The sequence below is a fragment of the Zingiber officinale genome, chromosome 3A (assembly GCF_018446385.1).
Source record: "Zingiber officinale cultivar Zhangliang chromosome 3A, Zo_v1.1, whole genome shotgun sequence".
Lineage (NCBI taxonomy): Eukaryota > Viridiplantae > Streptophyta > Magnoliopsida > Zingiberales > Zingiberaceae > Zingiber > Zingiber officinale.
In genome coordinates, this window is record NC_055990.1 from 68,566,228 (window position 1) to 68,572,227 (window position 6,000).

Genomic DNA, 6,000 nt, shown 5'->3' on the forward strand with positions numbered 1-6,000 from the left:
CTTAGTGGTTTAGACTTGGATCGCAAACGATGCTTAACATTATTAATCTAAATCCACCTATGTTACAAATTTAATTAAATATTAATTTCAGAGATTGACTTCCAGGTTAAACATGGTGAGGCACTAGGCCTTCTTGGGTATGGGAGCATCCACCACTTCCTAGACAAAGCCTTTCGATGGAATTTAATATTTAATTTCCTTATAGTAACCCTAGGTTTAACCAAAAAGAACAATCGAATCACAAGTTCGAAAAATAAAAAAAACACAAAATCGAAAACATAAATTTGATAACCTAGATTCATTAGCCTCTTGTGTTTGGTATTTCAAGATCTAAATAAAAATATGAACTAGTTATGATGCAGAAACTAACAACTAGTTATACCTTTTATAGCTTATAGACCTCACAATCTTCTGTCGTATTCCTCTTCTTATCTCGGATGTCGTGTGGGTGACGATCTACCGAGACGAGAATCCACCCAAGCTTCCTTCTTCTTCAAGCAAGTTTTGGCCAATCAACAAGCTCCTTAAGATGAAGAACTTCGACCACTAACCAAGCTCCAAGGGATGCAAAGAAACAATGCATCCTATCACTTCTTCTCCAAGCAAAATCCGGCCACCAAGATCTCTCCAAGAAGATGATGCCGCCGACCACTTAAGAAGAAGAATAGGGGAAGAGGAAGAAGAGTGAGGGCTGGCCACCACAAGGAAGAGAGGAATAATAGAAGATAGATTGTTATGAGGTGAGGCACCTCTACCCTCTCTTTTATATTCCTTGGTCTTGGCAAATAAGGAAAGTTTTAATTAAAACTTCCTTAATTTCCTTGCCAATGAAAAAGAAAATTTAATCAATAAAAAAAAATTCCTTTTCTCTTATTAATGTGGTCGGACATATCAAATCCTCCAAGGAAGGAAAGTTTTAAACACAAAATTAAAACTTCCAAATTTGTTTCTGAAAATTTTTAAAATAAAAATTTCTCTTTTAAAAATTCCCTTCATGGTTGGTTATAAAAGGAAACTTTTATAAATTAAAATCTCTCTATTAAAACATGTGGATGATTACAAAAAGGAAAGTTTTCTCCAAAATTAAAATCTTCCTCTCAATCTACAAATAAAGAAAGATATCAAACCTTTCTCTTAATCTTTTATAAAAACTATAAAAGGAAAGATTCAATTTTAAAACTCTCTTTTAAAATCATGAGGATGGTTACAAAAAAGGAAAGTTTTATCAAAAATTAAAATCTTCCTTTTAACTACAAATAAGGAAAGATATCATACTTTTCTCTTAATCTTTTGTAGAAAGCTATAAAAGGAAAGATTTAAATTTTAAACTCCCTTTTAAAACCATGAGGATGGTTATAAAAAAGGAAAGTTTTATTAAAAATTAAAATCTTCCTTTTAACTATAAATAAGGAAAGATATCATACCTTTCTCTTAATCTTTTGTAGAAAACTATAAAGGAAAGATTTAAATTTTAAACTCTCTTTTAAAACTATGGCATCCACATAAGGAAAGATTTTAAAAAATAAAATCCTTTTAATTTAATTGTGGCCGGCAACCTAAGCTTGGGTTCAAGCTAGGGTCGGCCACCTACTTGACCCATCTAACCTTGGTTTGGCCGACCCTAGCTGGGCTCCGAGCTAAGCTTGACCGACCACCTTAAGGTCGGTAAGAAGGTGGGTATGAGTGGGTATAATACTTTATAATTAAGAGGCTATGACAGGGACTGAGAGGAGGAATTGGTTTTGGTCTCCCAATGAACTTGAGCTTCCCATGTTCACCCCGAACACCCAACTCAAGTTCATCAATAATATCTCATTCCACTAAAGAGTTATTATTGAACTACCGCATTAATCCCATATTACTATATGGGCTGCTTCTTATCATGAGTGTATTAGTCTCCCTGTGTTTAAGATATAGAATGTCTACTAATTAAATGAGTTACTGATAACTCACTTAATTAATATCTAGCTCCAAGAGTAGTACCACTCAACCTTATCGTTATGTCGCACTAAGTCCACCTGCAGGGTTTACATGACAATCCTTATGAGCTCCTCTCGGGGACATTATCAACCTAGATTACTAGGACACAGTTTCATTCTATAATCAACAACACACCATATAAATAATACCATTTCCTAACTTATCGGGCCTATTGATTTATTGAACTAAATCACACCCTTTGATAAATTAAAGAAATGAATATTAAGTATATGTGCTTGTTATTATATCATGATTAAGAGCACACACTTCCATAATAACAAAGGTCTTGTTCTTTTATGCAGTCAGTATAAAAAGAACTTACCTTAAATGATCTTGCTCAATACACTCAGAGTGTACTAGTGTAATTTTATAGTCAAGATAAACTAATACCAAATTACACTACGACTATTCCAATAGTTTGTTCCTATCCATCTTAGTCGTGAGCTACTGTTTATAATTTATAAGGAACTGATAACATGATCTTCTGTGTGTGACACCACACACCATGTTATCTATAATATAAATTAATTGAACAACTACACTTAGCTTATAAATGTAGACATTTGACCAATGTGATTCTTAATTTCAAAATAGATGGTTACAAAAAGCTAGGCTTTTAGTATACACTCTAACAATCTCCCACTTATACTAAAAGTTTATGCTGCCATATTTCCTGCCATACTTCTGATTCCCAACCCCTCAACATGCCCATCAAAATCTCTTGCCTTAAGGGCCTTAGTGAAAGGATCTCCCAGGTTATCATCTGATGCTATCTAGGAGGTAACAACTTCTCCTCGTTATACGATGTCTCGTATTGGGTGGTACTTGCGCTCTATGTGTTTACTTGCCTTATGGGCTCGTGGTTCCTTCGAGTTTGCTACTGCACCACTTATTAATACACTATAATAATTTTGGATAAACTAGGAATCACATCTAAGTCCATCATGAAGTCTCTGAGCCATACAACTTCTATGACAGCCTCAAGAGACTGCAACATACTCAGCTTCCATGGTGGAATCCGAAAAGCATCTATGCTTATCACTCCTCCATTGTTATGGCTTAACCTTCTAAAGTAAACACAAAACCCCGAGGTCGACTTACTATTGTCCCTATCTGATTGGAAGTCAAAATCCATATATCCCATAGGGAGCAAATTATCTGCCTAGCATATAATCTCTAGTTCCTCTAAGGTACTTTAATATATGCTTTACGGCAGTCCAGTGTCCCGATCCTGGGTTACTTTGATATATGCTAACCATGCCTATGGCAAAACAGATATCTTGTCTCAAACATAGCATATATTAGGCTTCCTATAGCTGAAGCATAAGTAACTTCCTTCATTTCCTCTATCTCTTTTGATGTCTTCTGAGACATCTCTTTAGATAAATATACTCCATGCCCAAAAGGTACAAAAACCTTTCATGGATTCTTGCATGCTAAAATGAGATAGGATTGTAGTAAGACATCACATGGCACATCAAATTAATAAAGATTGAAACTCATTGTAACTAAAGAAAAGCATTGTAGTAAGGAGTCTCAAGTCGTATTTTTCCAAGGCTAACTAGTGAATGTGTGTGAATACTTGAATTGGTTCCAATCAAATTCTTATTTCAACAAAGTCAATTTAGCACTTCCCTTTGATTCATATAACAAATTAGCTTCATCTAATAAAATCATTAATAAAATCAAAGAAAGGTTATTCACTTCTAAACATGATCCACTTTCTTTCTCACCAATTTAGTTTCAATTTAATTCGGATTTAAATGCACCATTGAATCAAGAAAATCACTCATCAACTCTTCAATTCACAACACCATCTTACTTATCAATTCAACTCAAAAGCTCAAACAAAATTATATTGCATAGAGGTAACAATCAATATATCAAAATAAGCATTCAAAATGTAAACATGGTCACAGTCATAACCTGTCAATGAACCAAACAAAAGCCTTGCTAACTAAATAACCGAAACTAAACAACTTATATTAATAAGAACTCTAATACAAAAAAGAAACTAATTGTAAACTAATTATGTGGCTGAACATGAGTTTTAATTACAGAAATCTTAAGAAATCAAAGTTGCAAGTAAGAATTCAGAAATTGGATGGCAAAAGAAATTCAAACCAGAACAAAATGGCAATGAAAGTAAATCAGATCATTAGATCTGAGCAGGAACATCAATAATTAAAAGACAAGATAAAGAAATCTAAAACCCTAAACGTTCCACAAACCACAGATCCTTGCCGCAAACCTTCTTCTCCCTGCTGTCACTGCAGAATTGCTATTGAGAACGCCCTTCGACAATTGGCTTTGAATCTTGAGCTTCAAACTAATCTATTCGAATGATCATAGCCTCAGAGAACGCCCTTCTAGCTCACACCCGAGCAGAATCCACAACGCACGCAGAAACAGAGGTTGAATCTAGAAGTTGCTTCACTCAACCGATTGATCAGATCGGCTAGAGATGCTGATGGAGTGGCAATCGAAAATGCGTTCGGAAGCTTCTGGGAACACCCTCGAGCTCCGATGCTGATGGAGATCACAGATCTTGGAATGCCTCTCGCTTGTGATCCGAATGTGAATCAGAAATCAACTCGCGGACTCAGAACGCCTCTGCCACTCTCTGTACCCTCGGACGATGAATGCCGGAGTTCAGGAATCTCCGCCGGTGAAGAACGCTAACATCTGGATCTGAAGTGGAGAACGGGAGCTGCGGATCACGCGAAGAAGATGAAGACACTGTAGAAGAAAATCGCTACCGAGCCCGAAGGGTACTGTAGCTTCTCTTTGCTTTTATATCCCTTTCAAATTTGATCCAACGGTTGAGAATGATCAAGGCTCAATCAACGGTGAAAAATAGCCCAAAATCTAATCCAACAGAACTGATCTTCATCTATGGTCCAGATCTACTCCTCATTAGGTTGGATGAGCCGTATCTTCAACGGATGGTGTAGATCTGCTTAATCTTTATTGGACGGTCCAAAACACTTCAAGACTTGATCGCTTCGTTTAACCCTAGATTTGAGCCCAAGTGTGGCCTTATCTGATCGGGTCCACAACCCTTTTGATGTCTACAAAATAATAATCGAATATTAGCATCAAATACTATGATATTTTGCTAATTTATAAATAAGTCCAAAATCAAATGCAATTCATGAAATGTAGAGTAATCATGAGTTTAAGCTATGAAAAGACCAATAAAAACATGCATTATGAATTAAAATAATGTAGCAAAATCATGGTTATCAAATCTCCCACACTTAGTCTTGGACGTCCCGTTCAAGTTAAGAAAACTAAAAATCATCTCCACAATAATCCCCTAGTAATACCTAGAAGATAGTAAAAGGTAATTAACTAAGGTCATCTTAAAGATCACAAACAATCATGAATATAATCCAAACAATAATCAATAGGTATGGTAGTTTCAATCCAATTGAAAAATTAAGCAAGTTACAATCTCACAAGATATTCACCTATTCTAGCTCTCGCACTCAAACATATGTATAAGTGGAGCTCACTCAATGTCACCCACAACATTTCACTACCATAAGGTTGCTTAGTTTCTAATTTTCCACCACTATAGAACATAGCATACATGAATCAAAAGGATTTTATCAACAAGAATGGAAAAGGAATCAAAAAGAACAATTAAAGTGGATGAAATAGGCACAAGAAAAGAATTCAATGAAAAATTGAGAAGATGAGAGTATTGGAGGAATATACTTGATGAGTTGAGCATTTTGATGTGTAAAGAGAGGAATACCATTTTCCATTACCAATTCAAAATATCAAGCTAACCTCTCCTTCAATTTGATGGCTAACAAAAAATCTTGATACTCTATCTTCACCTTTGATACATTCTTGATTTGCCATTTTCTCTTCTCTTATACACTGTTTTTGCACTCCAATTTCAGTATTCAAAAGCTAAATCAATCTCTCCTCAATTTATGAAAAAGAACTCCCTCCCCCACACTTAAAATATTGACCGTCTCGGGCAATACAAAACATCATGCTTTCCAA